This window comes from Megalops cyprinoides, chromosome 12 (assembly GCF_013368585.1).
Source record: "Megalops cyprinoides isolate fMegCyp1 chromosome 12, fMegCyp1.pri, whole genome shotgun sequence".
Taxonomy (NCBI): Eukaryota; Metazoa; Chordata; class Actinopteri; order Elopiformes; family Megalopidae; genus Megalops; species Megalops cyprinoides.
In genome coordinates, this window is record NC_050594.1 from 25,065,951 (window position 1) to 25,081,699 (window position 15,749).

Consider the following 15,749-nt stretch of genomic DNA (forward strand, 5'->3'; position numbering starts at 1 on the left):
AGATGCCCAAAACACAAGGGTGCACATACAGCCCTAAAGACCCTTCAAGCCTTGCAAAATACTCACCCAGGCCAATGGTAGCACCTTTCAGCAGAAAGCAAAAAAGTGTGGCAGGGGCTGTTCACTAGCCACATCATCCCCTTATGCAACAGAGTCATTTTGGCATAACAAGCGCAGGCCCCGCTGTCAGGCTGACAGATTGATTCCACAGCCTGTCTCACCTATAAAACCTATTCCAGTCCGATCCTCGGAAAGCTCCAGGGAAAGCTCCCTGCGAGAGAGAGAGTGACCGAGGCCGCCGACGCAGCGCCGATACGCGCTATGCAGCCACAATGGCCTGTATTGAGCTGACTAATTTGGAAAACGAATGGCGTGACAGGCCGGAGCTCGACAGCACTTCATCACTACCGAGGATCATCTTCGCAATAAATCACACCGCTCAGGAACCTGGCGGAGCGCTGAAGGACCCCCTAGCGGATGGACACAAATGAATGCGTGCACACGTCAGGTCCGACGCGCGGCATAATGTATTCGAAAACAGCAGCTGTGCTATCGGAAAGGTCACACATCCTCTCACATATAAGCCCTGAATCTGTCCAGTCTTGAAGGCCGGGGCTCCCTTCATGATTCCCTCCTCCAATCCCCACGGCGTTTGGTGGCATATCTGAACAGGTGGAGATCCATACTGTGGCGTGAGGATGCTTTGAAGGCATCTGTCTGGTGGATTAGCAGGGGTCCACCCTCTTGGGACGGGACGGGATCCTCTCTACCCCGTGTGTTGTTTGACCCTGCCTTGCAGGTCCATTTTGGGGGGCGGGGTGGGGAGAGGGGCTCAGTACTGGGAATTCTGGCTGCTTCTCCTCCTGTTCTCTTGGAAAGATCCCTACACCAGAGACACCGCGCATTCTCCGGTGACAAGGGGGCCCGGAACTGGGCATGTAATTGAGCCAATCAGATTCGCCCAAGTTGGCATGCAGCAGTGGGGATTCTTCACGGACCGCAGCTCCGTAATCTGCCCTACATTTTCTCAGCTGAGTAGATATAAAATTCATCTGAAAGGACAGGGCCACTTTGTGCACACTACCTCCCCCCCAAAGAAGGCAAGCGGAAAATAATAAAGCCTGGGTAAATTGGTCACTTAGCACCCATTAGAAGCAGTGCCCCGGTGGCTTCGGCGGCCTCACCTCTCTCTGCAGGTGAGTGGCTCAATTATTCAGCATGTCTTTTCTAACGACACAAGCTGAAATATGGCACCTGATATCTGCGTAACCCGGATGAACTCTTGGTCCCCTGGATACCCTCGATATGCTTAGAGAGCATGTTTAATTCATCGCGAGCACAAGGTCACGATCCATGCTGGCGCCCTGCTCATATTTGACAAAATGCACGGCGGTGCGCCTGGCAGTTGGAGCGCAGCGCTCGAGAGGAAGTGCAATGCACCGACGTGTGAGATTGTCAGATGGAGATTGCAAGTATGCTAAGGGGCTGGCGCTAACAGCTTCGGCCTGGAGCGTCTGCCAGCCCCCAGAGAGGACCGGAGTGTCAGCGTGCGACCGTGTCAGGGATTTATCCCGGTGAATGTGACAGGTTTCACGCCCGCTGCGTAATCCTCAATTCGCCGCAATCTGGGGTGCTTTCTCACCGAGCCTCCAACAGATAATGAAACGGAATATCAATCTGAGATCTGTCTGGGAAGCAGGCAGAGGGACCAGAGCCATACTGAATACTCACCAAGAGGGGAGCATTTCTATGGCCTTCGGTTACTAAGGGATGTTAAAATGGCTGACCGTCCCCTGCCACCCATACTGACACTATGTGAAGCAGCACCGCACTACTCAACGAGCTAGGCAAATAAATTGCTTAGCCCCTTGACCAGTGATTAATAAACAATGGCATGCACAGTACTTGGGATATGCTCAAGAGATAATCTCAAATCAAGATGTGCCGTATGGATTAAGTAACTCTCCATATGGGCTGTGTTGAGATGATAACCAAAAAGGCCAGTCCGGTGAAAGTGTGCAATGTTTTAACCCCAGAACTGAGGCTGAGAGTCAGCTGGAGTTCACGTTGCTCATGGAGCAGGCTTCCCTTGTTTAAAAGGGTGACTCTGTGAATGTTTTATTCATGTAAAGGGGGTGTTTGGCATGGGTCCAGGGGGCACCTAGAAAAGGACAAGGCCACACAACACAGAAACGCCCCGCTGGCCACTGCGGCTGGCTGCTGCCTGCTGTCTGCAACATACCTGCACAGGAAGACTGCCCTGTCGGAAAGAGAGGAAGCATCCTATGGCGTAGGGCTCAGGACTATGTTTTAAAGAGAGGCCAATTCAGAATAATAGCGGGGCTGTTTGATTTATTCCCCTGCACACATCCTGTCTTGGTAAATCTGTATAAGTGGTTTTGCGGTGATTTGTGGCCATGATTGATCGCCCTGTAAGGTGTCTCCATAAGGATTTGTCAAACAGCGAGACAGGCTCCTGACCTGTCAGCCAATCAGGAGCTGGCCCTCTTCTGCTGGGGAGGACCGGGATCTAAAGCCAGCAGAGAGACATTCAAGCCCCCCCCCCGGGGTTAAATTAAGCACAGGGCCTGCATCAGTATTTCACACGTAAACCTACAGCCCACAGCAGGGGCAGCAAAAGGATAGGAGTTCATCCAGTCAGAACAGCGGAGAGGAAGGGAGCTTAGACTCAGATCGCATCTGTAGGAGGGAGCTGCCACACACAGCTCTGCACAGATACGTAGAAACCGCCACCGCACTACGGCCAACTACACTGCAGATGGCCCATGGAGGATAGTTTTTTATACGACTTATAATTCAGGCAAAAAACCCTCATTCTTTTAACTTACTTCAAATACCAGAAATGTTTTTTTTTTTTTTTTACAGATATAGCCAACCAGTCTTGGCCTCCACCATTTTTTAATTCTTGAAGGAAACACATGTGCTTGTTGTATAGGTTTTTTGAGCTTTGATTAAATGATCAATATCCCAAAGGTGATGTATAAATATACTAAATCCCTGCAACGTAGCTGTGTTTATGTGTGGCCAAGCACTCTTGTGGAAGCAAGGAGCCACAAGGAACAGCAGGTCTTCAATTAACCACTCACACCCAGTGATGTATTTCAGTGCATTTGAGCCACAAACATAAACATGCACAATCAGTGGTGTTAAAGCCAGGAATTTTTCCTTTGTGCAACAAAAACAAACACATTACATTTGAGGTGCATCCATCCATATTGCGGTACATTCCCACAAACCGCATGCAGGATGGGAAAGGCGCTAAAACACAGACAGAAGCTGATTGTGAACATCCATTTCTGTGGTGTAACGTATTATCAAGTGTAACTGGAATAAGTAAATGATAAGCTGTAATACAGCAATGAAAAACAGCATAGCGGACGCTCAGCCCTGACACACTGACAGGTATGAAGAGTTCAGCCAGGTGGCGTTTCTCAGTGATTCTTCAGCCACTTGTAGTTAATGTGGTTTCCCTCATCCAGTCCTTGCTCTGTAATGACATCTGCAAAACCCCATGGGAAATCAGGCCTGCTTCAGCCAGTCAACAAGAGGGTGAAGGTGGGGGCTGATCTGTCCACCGTCTCTGACTTGTCCTTCCTCTTTAACCCATTCTCTTACAACTGGTTTGGTCTGGACAGGTGAAGCTATTGTATAACTGGTGATCACATGTATGAAGGATGAGACTGGAACTAGGAATTGTGGGAATCCATCGTTCCATTGGTTCAGGGTGGATTTTCAGCACACCAGCTGATGCCTTTATTTAACTCCAGCTGCTCCATGCCATCTCTGTTTGCTGGGAAACCCTGAGCCTCACAAAACCTGACCGGCCCATTGAAGTGATGAGATTCCTAGAAAGACCTTTTGGCAATGACACGGTCACTAAAACGATCCACACCATCATTAACTCAGTATATAAAAGAATCAGGTTTTTATAAGATACTATAGGGAAAGTGAAGATACGTCACGTCCGTGTTGTATGTTGGGACGGGGGCACCATCTTGTGAGGAACACGCTCTGTTTACCTGTGCCTGCTACTACGGTGGTTACCTGCATACCTTTGGTTTTGTTTGGCTAAAAAGTTGTTTAAATCATTCAGATCTGATGGAGAAGGGAAGAGATGGAGAAGGGGAAAGAGAAAGAAAAGGGACCCTACTGGGAGAAATTAAAGCGCAATGCCAAGCAATGGTATTTGGACAAACTAATAACGATAAATAACGTAGATCCATATGACTTGGCAGCCCAAGACTGGATTACACACCCCGATGCACTACCTCCACTCACATACCCGGACATTGTAAATGATCTCATTTTTGGACTGAGTGCATGCATTTTGCGTGAGTTTTAAAGTTATAAATCCCTAGAAGCTCATGAAGTTTTGCAGTGGCTGGGTGCAAGATCTGCTAATTCACAAGCCAGCACACTGCAAGAGCACAGTCATACTCGCAAAGGTAAGGTGGCACTCCTCTTTTTGGCCCAATTATTAAACCAAACAAAATACAAAACTTTCAAAAAACATTCAGCAATGTGATTGTTTTATTGTCTTATCTCCAATCCAGCATCAGACACCACACATCAGCCGAGTCTCTCCATTCTGCACCTTCAAGAAGCCTTCTTTTCCTTTCCCTTCGTAGGTGCATGTCCCGGTCGTGGCCTCTGTCTGTTCTGGAACCCAGTTTGCTGGAATTAGCTTCCCATAGTGGTCATGACAGTCATGGTTCCTTGCCATACTCCATTATAGACTGATGACCCGCTCTATCAGATTTAACCTCAGCTCACTTACCCAAGGTTAACTTACCCTCAGTTATTTGTATAGTCTTACTGTATGGTATGTTGTACTACAATGTAGTGAAGTACATACATAGAAGTTATCACAGCTCTGTGTAAGGGGCTGATGCATGTTCATATGTGGACAGTTGTGTCCTGTTAGTACCACTTTTCACATCACTTTATTAGAGCACTTTGTACTCATTCTTTGTCAGAGTTACAAATATGCATATTACAGGACAACGAAAGGACTTGTCCCTGGTGACGATAAGTCTTGAAACACTTCGTTATTAAATCTGTCTTTTGATTTGACCCCAATTTCCAAAAAAATGCTCCAGCAATACATCTCTCCAACGAACGTATTTACAAATTTGTAATGAATGGGTCATTACGTTAGCAACTCATTACATTGCGGCATTCACCACTAAATCATACTGCCGGAGCCGTGGGTCTCTGAGGAAAAGTGACACTGGGCGAAGTCTGGAGGAGCAGGAGGAGATGACGTCAGAGACGAGAGGACGCCCTCAGTGCTGTTTGGAGAAATGACATATGTACCCTGGTTTTTCAACTAGGACAGGAAATGAACAGCAGCGGAAACAAACCACAAAATATCTCAAGTGGACATGCCCTCCAGTTAAGTCGCTGTAAGTGTGCAACACAGAACATGAAAGCATAGGTTTTTTTTTTCCAAGTATACATACAAAGAAAACAGTTGGAATACTACGAAGGCAATTATTCACAGAGCGGAAGAAGTGTGCTGGGGAAATCACAACACGTGCAGGTCTTAAGGGGACGGGTGCAGTGCATCAGCGAGCAGGGGCTCGTTTTCCCAACCATGGAGTTTATCACTCTGTCAACAGGAAATGCGCTGGATGCAGGCTTTTAGTTTTGTGTTTTCTAATCACTGCTCAGGGAGTGAGCAAACTGTAGAAAATGGCTAAATTAACTGTGATTTTCACATTTACAAATTGCTGAGATATTTTTTTGGAAAATGACACGCGTTCATTAATAATGCATTCGTTACTTGCTTAATCAGCAAATAGCTGAACTGTGCGCTGTAAGAAGAGTTGAAGATCTTTCAGCATGATTTTTAAATAGTCTCACGTTATCATTCTGATTCACAGGTGCTATGTAGCATAGAGGTTAAGGAGCAGGACTGTGGTGGTTTATGTCTTAGCTGGTTTAATTTCTGAAAAACACACAGTGAGCAGATAAGCAAGCTCAGTTTCTGTTCATTATCTTGGCTTTTTTAGATATGACCCTGCTGCTTTGTAGTGCAAGAATCAGGGTGTTGCTGGTCTGTTTTGTTTCAGTCCTGACCTCGTTTTTGGTTGGCTGTTACAGCTGTTGTGTAGCGTGGCAGTATAGCATAGCGGGTAAGGAGCAGGGCTTGTAATCAAAAGGTTGCCAGTTCGGTTCCATGCTGGGGCACTGCCGCTGTGCCCTTGGGCAAGGTACTTATCTCACAATTGCCTCAGTAAATATCCAGCTGTATAAATGGGTAACGTTGTAAAAAAAAAAACTGTAACCAATGTAAGTCGTTCTGGATAAGAGCGTCTGCTAAATGCCAATATGTAATGTAATGTAACATATATGCGGCGGAACACTCTGGAACAGACTGAGAGCGGGACTGGAGGATTGAGCTTGTGGAGGGCTGAAAGGCCTGTCATTGTTGTGGTCTGTCAATGGGGCTGGGCGAAGAGATGATGGAAACAGTGTTAAAAGCCACTGAGAGAGTCCCCATCTGAGTCCCGGCGACGGGGCGCCTCATGGCCATGGAGACGGAAAAAACGCTGTGTCCTTTAAGATACCTTTAAAAGCCACCTGCTCCCCTTGCGCTCACGGCCTAACAAAGACCCCCTCCGCCCCCCCTCCCTCCCCCACCCCCGCGGGCCTGCTCCCGCTCCCTGTGCCTCGGTCTTTATGTTCTGCAGCATCCAGCCCTTGCGTTCGCCCGGGGCGCACATTAGATACTTACCAGTTTTTACAGCTCCTGTGAGAGAGGTCACTCCGGCGCCAGGGGAGAAAACAGATCTGCGGGATCCACTTGAGAGATGAACGCTGCACCGGCTGAGAGAGGGCTGTATCATAGTCCGCGGCCCCTCCTGACCGAAGAGGGCCTCGGGCCTTTTCTCTCGGCGTCCCCTGTCCCAGCCCCGGGCTCCCCATCGCTGCACATCCTGTTGGGAGGCTTCCAGCGAGACAGGAAGTCAGGTGCTTTAACAAGAATCCGAAGCGCTTTTTTGAAAACAAGCGCATATAAAAAGTCTCAGAGGGGCAGTCGGCAGCGCTTTCAGTTAATGTACCAACTGCGGCCCTCTGGAATCGCAGCAATCGTTACGCGACGCGTTCACAGAAGAACGCAGTCCCCCTGCAACAGGAGCGCAGAGCAAGTGGCAGTTCATAGCAGCTCTGCAACACGAGGAGAACTCCTCTCTGCTCGGGCTGAAAGGCTGTGTGCAAGGGTCTATTCAAGTGTGTCAAAAACTATAATAACCGTGTCGAGAGACTCATTTATAGTTATAATTTTTTACGGCAGATTGGCGTTGATGTTCTCACTATGTCATTTGCATTGCAGGGAAAAGGGGGGGCTGAGCTTTTTTGAAGGAAAAATTTCCTCAGAGTTAAAGCAAGAGCTGCTTTCGGGTTTGTGGAGCATCCTGACCGCCAGGTTGGGAAGGCTGGAGGGGGGAGCTGCAATGTATGTAGGCTGTAGCCTTTCTAAAGCATGCATGTCAGGCCCCATCTACCTGCTCATACCGCAAAGAGCCAGAGAACCTGAGAGCAGTCATTAGAGATCCTGTTACTTCAGCCCAATTACACAGGCTCCCCCCCTACCCCCCCCCACCCGGTGTAACCTAGGACGCAGCCACCCAGCCTAATAAACCATTCATTACGGTGCCGATGAAGACCTGCTAATAGGAGCTATCACGGCCGTCATGGCAGCCGACGCGCTGGGGCCACAATGCGCGTCAGGGGCCCGTGACGACTGGCTAATCCTCTGTTGACAGCCAGCGGGCACCTCAGCGTACCCGTCTGTTTAGGCCCGGCATGGGTCAAAGCGGGGGAAATGGAGGGAATCCAATCCCGGGGCACGGAAGTTCGTGTGGCCTGTGCCAGCCTTGCTTGCCTCAGAGTATCACTATGCGCGGCTGCTTTAAGTTTCCTCTCTCCGGATTTACAAAGGTCATTGCAGACCTCAACTGACATCCTGTCAGTGTTCCTACTAGAGACCCTCATTAAAAAGGAATTCAATCTAAGGAACATCGATAGCGATAATTCATATTACAGTGTGGCATGAGGTCCGTGGTTAGTCAGTCAGAACTTAGTGGCAAGACAGGCTTATCGAGCGGTCACAGTGAGAATACAGGGGGCCAGATTGTTCTAGTAAAATGGCATGGTAGTAGAAAACCAGTGCTGCGCTGTCAGGGCTAAGATGATGGAGTGTGTCTTTGCAGTGCTCTGGGGGTAGGGTCACATGTTAAGGTCACACACTGACCCAAAACCACAAGCATGCACACCTGCATACATAAAGAAAAACAATTGAAAACTAGGGTAAGAAGATGGGCTTGTGGAAAGACAATAAAATTACAGTGGACCTATAAATACATACCATCTTTCCAGGCGCTAACCACAAAAACATTCCCCAGAAATGTATTTTTACCACTTACACGTAGCACTCAAAAGTGCAAGTTAGGATGTTCTGTCTCATTATTTTAAATCCCTGGCTCCTGGACTCTGGTCTAGGACTTGAGTATTTGTGTGATCCCGTTCTGGAAGACAGGTCTGTGCCATTGTTCGAAATAAAGTGGGTCACGATGTCTTCGCTGACCCCACCTCCATCCTCCTTCCCCGTGCCCGCAGAGACCACCTCACCTCAGGATCCGTTTGTGGACCAGCTCCCTGAGAGAAACCGAGCGGGGCGCTATAAATATCCGCCTCGGCTTATTCCTGGGCCACCTCTGCGTTCAGGGTTTGCTGCTTCTATCAGAGCAAGGATTTTCGCTTGGTTTTTCATCAGCCATTTCAAAACGCTCTCACTTCTTATTTCAAAGGCTAGAAACACTTGACCTCTCAGGTGTGACTCACTGTCCACTGTCCTGCACACTGTTTCATAAAGACACTGTTGCTGTGTACTGCTAGGAGAGAAAAAAAAAAACAATGAGCGTCCAGTGGATGTACTGCCCCGGGGAATTCCTACAGAAGAAAGGGGGGCCATGCTCATATAGTTGTTTTGTATTTTCATGGGTCTCAAATACCGTTTCCACAGAATCTTCTGCGCTAAAATACAACAAATGAACAGCTGAAGGCCTGATGTGAAAAAGTCCAACAATATAAACGGTACATTCTACAACACCTCATCGTCACAGACGTCAACAGCAACAGAGAAAAAAATATGTGTATATATGTTTGTGTATCTATGTATATATGACATATATGATATTTATATATGACATTTATTTACATATTTATATATGTGTTGTAGAATGTACATATATAATATTTATTTATATACACATACATATAAAAATATGTTTAGTGTGTGGAATACTACAGTGTTACCATGTCTGCGTGTTTGTCATCATTGTTGCATTTCCCCTTCCATGACAGCAGTATAATCAGTCTCCCGCACCCTGAACAGGCCCAGATATCCCCGTTCTGCAGTGGGCTGGGCTTTGGTGAGTGGCTGCACTGGAGGGATTTACTGCCCGGACTCTGCACCACGATAAAACTCCCTGTCTGCACTCTGCGCAACGGCCTGTCAGAATCCGCTGGGAGATATATTGATCTGCATTCCCTCCGAATGCAACAGCCCGACGGAGGAGGCCGGAGCTCTGCAGCCTGTCACTGTCGGTGTGGACTCCTCTGTCAGGATCCCAGCAGTGAGCCTCGGTGCGGACGGACGCCGAGTTTGCAGGGGAGCGGGATGGAATCCTCCGGAATCCTCTGTGTGGTTATGCTTGCGTTGATGCTGTGGCCAGTGCACAGGCAGTCAGCAGACTGTGACTGTGGAAGAGCCAGGCCTGGAAAGACATGTAATAAAGCCCAAGCACCTGTGAAGACTGGCTAAAACAGAACCTCTTGATGACTCCAGCCTCTGCAGCAAGCCGAGCAGGTGCTCCCTGATACACGCAGAATGGATGAAAAGGCCCTCATTAAAGAGGAACTCACTCTGAGGAACATCAATAGCGACAATACATATTATCGTGTGGTATATAGTCAATGAAGTCACTGGCAAATCAGACTTGAAAAATACTCCCACAAAAGGCTCAAAGCAAGGCAGACTTGTTGAGCAGTTAGAACAAGCTTCCTCAGCTTACAAAAGCTTGCTTTAGGACTCAGTGGTCCTTAAATTAACTATATGACAAGAGATCAATAACATTCTCTAGAATTTTATTCCAGCAATTGAGGTGGAGAGATATATTGAGCAACCTTTGTAAAAAGTAAAAAAATAAAAACTTCAAACGATGGCTGGCTCTGGTTGACTCTGTTTTTCATGTGGTCGGTTTCCAAGCCAGGCGGACGCTTGGAAAGACTTTGCCAGCCTGGTGAAAAGACGGGGGGGGGGTCAGGGGGTCAGGGGAAGGTGGCGCTTCTGCAGCGACAGACTCGGGACAGCAGGTGAATGGCCGGCAGCAGGCCGGGGGGCTGGCGGGGGCCCCCGGTGCAGAGACGCAGCTCCCCTCATCGCCGCTGAGCCGGAACGAAACGGAACGGGAGCGCACTCGGCCCTTACGTAACGGGAGCAGCGGTGGGTGGGGCCGAGCGGGCGAAGCTAGCGGCGTGCCACCGACAGCTCGCTGCATTTTTAGCATTGGCGGGAACAATTTTCCAGACTATTTCATTTGAGGGCAACGCCATCCCTCTGCTTGTTTCTTTTTTTTTTTTTTCTTAATTAGGTCTCCCTTGTTGCGATGTCTGCGAACACATTCTCTGAGCCGATTTGAGCTGTGCAGCGGTGTGGAAGAGGCTGCTTCCTGTTGTTATTCTGTATTCTGTGCAGTGCTGCGTGTTTGTATGCGCGGGGGTGGGGGGGGGGGGGGTGTCTGTCAGTCAGCGGGTTATGTAAGCCCATGCTGCAGTGTCTGTGAAAGCGCTGCGCTGTGGAGGGCCCCTGGTCTTCAGCCTGCACACACACAGAGTCAGGGCAGAAGGACAGCAATGTATTCAGAAATAAAAATGCTCGCCTTTGAATTTGGTATGTTGACAGATTTATACATTAAACCCTGTATTCACAAGGCCTTGCTGTTCTTTCAAACACCGATCATTCTTTCCCTTGTTTTGTATGGTTGGCACAGGTCTAAAAAGCACTTGTATTTATATGTTTCAGATTACATTACATTACGTTATTGACATTTGCTCTTATCCAGCTTACGTAAGTTAAACATTTTTTACATGTTTTCCATTTATACAACTGGATATTAACTGAGGCAATTCTGGGTTAAGTACCTTGCCCCAGGGTGCAGCAGCAGTGCCCCCAACAGGGAATCAAACCGGCAACCATTCGGTTACGAGTCCTGCTCACTACCACTATGCTACACTGTTAGGTACCAATCTGAAATATAACTGTATTGTACAAAAGTGCATATCTTCTCACACTCTGCACTGGCAATAAGTAGTCAATGAATTAAGGGGTAGACAGGCTCAACAGAGAACTGTCAGAGATTCCAGCGTTAGGCTCTCTGCTCTGCTTATGCATGTAGCAGCAGCCCTGTGCTGTGGGACAGACCTCTCTGATGTTACCATGACAGTGCTACACAGACTGGATGCATATCAGGAAAGAGTGATAGCATACAATCTGTGCAATGTGTGTGTGTGTGTGTGTGTGTGTGTGATTGAGAGAAAGAAAGAAAGAAAAGGAGAGAGAATGAGAATGAAAAAGAGAGAACCTGCCCCGAGAAACAAGCTTGATGCCTTCTGAATATTTCAGTAGCAGTCAGATTGCTTCTATAATTGTGTGTCAGTAATACATTTTCAAAGTAGCCGACCTGCTAATGTTAATGATTAATTCAGAGGGCTTTTTCTTCTCAAACCGGTCCAGGCACTGCAATGCACCTTTCTCTGTAGTGCACCATCTGTGCAGAATCCGTGAATATGGAGGGGGAGGGGGAGGGAGAGGGGGAAGGAGGGGGGGGGGTGCAAGGGTCATTAATACAGAGAGGAAAATGAGAGTAACGGCTCAAACCCTGAGCTATAAACCCTGCTGTAAAGACAGACAAAGCAGAAGGCATCAGATAAATCCCGCAATGAATTTCACAAGCATCCAGTACTGGCGAGAATAAAAGTTGTCAAATTTAGATCTCCACAGCCCACACTAAATTAGATGCACAAAGAAAGAACAATATATGCATTCCTTATATAGAACGTGTTTTTGATGAAGGAAAGGTTCAGCTGGGCCAGTGGCGTTGGAGAAACTGAGATTTTCCCGTTCTGCACATCGTGTCTTGGAGTATTGTGACGCGAGCCATGCTGAGCCAAACCAGCATGCACCACACTCTGCTGTGCCACTGGCACTTCTCACAGAGACCCTGGCACTGCTGAAAATTCGAGAGGGTCTGTCCCCACGTCAGATCTTTTTTGCGTCTCGGAAAATAAAAGGAAAGCCTAACATTGCTCAATGGAGTTTTTTTTTGGGGGGGGGAGGGAATTCCCCAAGGCTGGTACATATGCTGGCATTCAAGTAGAGAGGACTTCTGAATTATAAATTGCAGGCAGTGTCCCCCTCAGGGAGCCAATCACATGCTTGATGACAGAATAGAACTTCCATTTTGACAGTTTCCTGTGTTGCATGTCTAAAGTATTAAAAAAAAGCAATTGTGAAACACCCAAAGACAGGCTCTGAGTACAGATCTAATTCCTTGCCCACGACTGTCTGACTGAGTCAGTCTACTGTAACAAGAGGAGTGTGATCCACAGATCTGCCCCTAAAAAAAGGAAATAGACAGCACATAAAAGCAGACAATAAGGTTCTGCATTTTGAGATAAAATGAACAAATGCTACGAAGTCAATTGCATTAGAGACAGAAGAATAGTTTGGTGAAAAAAAAAGTGCAAGCAGCATCTTTCTCTTTCAATCTCTTCCAATAAATCCTGTTTAAAAGGGGTCTGGCTTTGGACCAGCCTGACACGGTGTCAGCGCTAACCCGATTCGGCGGGCACTGCGGAGAGGCTGTAATTGGTTGGCCCCGGTGTGCGAGGGACTCTGTTGCTGGCGGAGTGCAGACTGCTGCATTAGCGTTTGCGCAGAGGGCTGGGGCAGGGAGAGAGGGGTAGCTGACAGAAACGGATGAGCCAGCGAAAGAGAGGCAGATTGGGGGGGGGGCAGGGGGGTCAAGTCAGGGGAGAATCCAACCTGTCACTGTCAATATTTATTAGCTATAGAATCCTGAGTGGAGGATGGAGGGAGACCAGCATTTCGCACAGTGACCTCTTTCACGCTCCTCTGACCTCAACGTACACATCCGGTTGTGTTTCGGAAAAAAACAAGGATGTGGTCCAGGAACCTTACTTAGATGACCGCTGCACTCCATAAAACAATGAAAAGAACTCCCCCGGGCAGGAGTAACTGACCTTACACTACATCTACCTTGAGATACAATTACATTTACATTTACATTTATTTATTTAGCAGACGCTTTTATCCAAAGCGACTTACAAAAGTGCATACAGTATAGCAACAGTATGGGGACAGAATGTGTACAGTTCCACAATGAGACAGTTCTCAGCTGAGAGCAAGGTCTGTTTGAGGACACAGTACTATCAGATTTGTACAAATACAGCCTATAGGGCAACTAATATGATACACCTTCAAACAGCAAACTTCAACAGCTTCAAACGGCGCAATGAGCGTCAGGGTAAAGGCGGCAACAAGAAACAATTTGAAAAGCACAATTTAAAAAGCACAGCAATTTACGACAGCACTGATTGGGGGTGGTGGGGGCAGCAATTGTGTGCTGGGTCAGTCCAGGTAGAGTCTGCATCTTCAGGCCCTGTCTGAAGGAATGGGGTGAAGGAGCTGTCCGTAGCGGGACAGGGAGTTCGTTCCACCACTGGGGAGCGATGCAGGTGAGATAAAGTGAAAACATGTGTGACTGTCCAACCTGCCCATGTTTGGAAAACCGAAAAGGCTTGCAAAAGGAACTGAGAAATGTCATTACGACTGCCTGTAATAGATCTGATCCTTTGTGCGATTTTCCTCGAGAGAATGTTCCAGAGCAAAAGCAGCCGAGGGACGAGAGAAACGGAGAACAGAGCTTCCCCTGACAGCGCTACGTAAAGGAGGGTGAGAGGGAGGGTGGAGTCTGATGCCCAGGGACACGTGAGTCAGTCAATCGAGGACAGCGGCCCAGGGAGCACTGGTGGCAGTTTCTGAAGACTCAGGTTTCCAGCTTCCATTTTCTCATTAAAAGGGTCCTCACAACTCACCTCCCAGCCCTCCAGCCAGAAACCTCTGGGGAGGGTGCATTCATGTGTACAATATCTGTGATACTGTTCACAAAGCCAAACAATTAATCTGGCATTTAAGAACAGGTATGTCCACTTCCCCAAAATTTCTGCAGTCTAGTCAGGACATGTTTGTCCTCAACTGGTGAACAAATTCAGCGAATTAAAAGGAAAAAGGTGCTGTCCTCTGGTTCCTAACAATGATGTGCCTGTCTGATGGGGAAAAAAAAAAAATCGGTCAGCTTCCTGGAAAGTCTCATTTTAAAGCATTGACGATTCTAGACTCTTTTTAGGGGTGCTCAAGCACACCTAAATTTCATCTCAGCACCCCTAAATAAATAAATAAATAATACACCGTGACATTTGCCACTTAAAATAGAGAATTTCTCAGAAGTAACATTTAACCTTTTTGGCAAGAATGGAGACTTTGAGCAAGAATGGAGACTTTGAGTACCAACGTACTGGACAGTCCAAAAAAAGGAGGTGCGCCTGTCAAAAGAAAAATTGGGGAACAAGTGGAAAAATACAATAAAGGGCATAAAACCATCAGTGAAGATGAAATTAATAAAACTGAGGAAGCGAAACACGAGGACAACACAAAGAAATCAAGAACATGTGCAATTGGGGTTTTAAGAGACTGGGAAGTCTCAGACGAAGAGAAACATGATTTTGAATCATTAAATGCTGAGGGTCTTAACAAGATGCTGCGGTCCTTTTATGCAACAGTTCAAACGTCAACCGGACAAGAGTACACAGTCTCAAGTTTTTGGCCTTGAGAGGAGGGCTACTGGGCACCATCTGTCTGAAGAGAGGAAACGCTGGAGCCAGGTACTCTCATTGACAGAAACAAATGCTCATCCTTCAAGTTCCGTATAATATTTTTTTTAATGTAGGCTAATATAGAACATTTTAAAATAATTAAATTTTAAAGTTCGGATGTGTCAAGCTAGCTATATGAATGGACTATAATCTGCGGATGTGCACATATTGTAATATACATTTTTGTTAATAAATAAATAAAATAGCCTAATTTGAGTGCTGAATTATTTCTTTGGTAAGTAGCCATGATATACTCGGAATAAACCACTCCTGGCAGTCGTGGTTTACTCCTTACTTAGAAAGTGTCTGGTTATAGTTCCATGGTGTGAATAGTATCAAAGAACATTAGTTGACAAAGTTCGCTAGAGATTATTGGCTAATGATAGCTTTCTGAGCTAGTCCGCTCGTACAGTTGCCAGCTAAAGAGCTAACTCATGCACTTTATTATTTTAGTTAAAGTAGTCACAATGTTTCTTATTCTGATAGAATTAGCCTTTATGGTATTTACAGTACATTTGTGGACAGTCAACTGAAGCATTGGAACAAACCCTGACTCATTGGAAATGACAGTTTTTCCTTAGATGGGTATGTTTTATTTATTTTTTAAAGAAAACAACCAGGTTCAGGTGAGAGAGTAAGGTCAAAATGACGGTACCTCACTGCATTTCCCACTGCAACCCAATATTCAATTAGAATAATGTTAT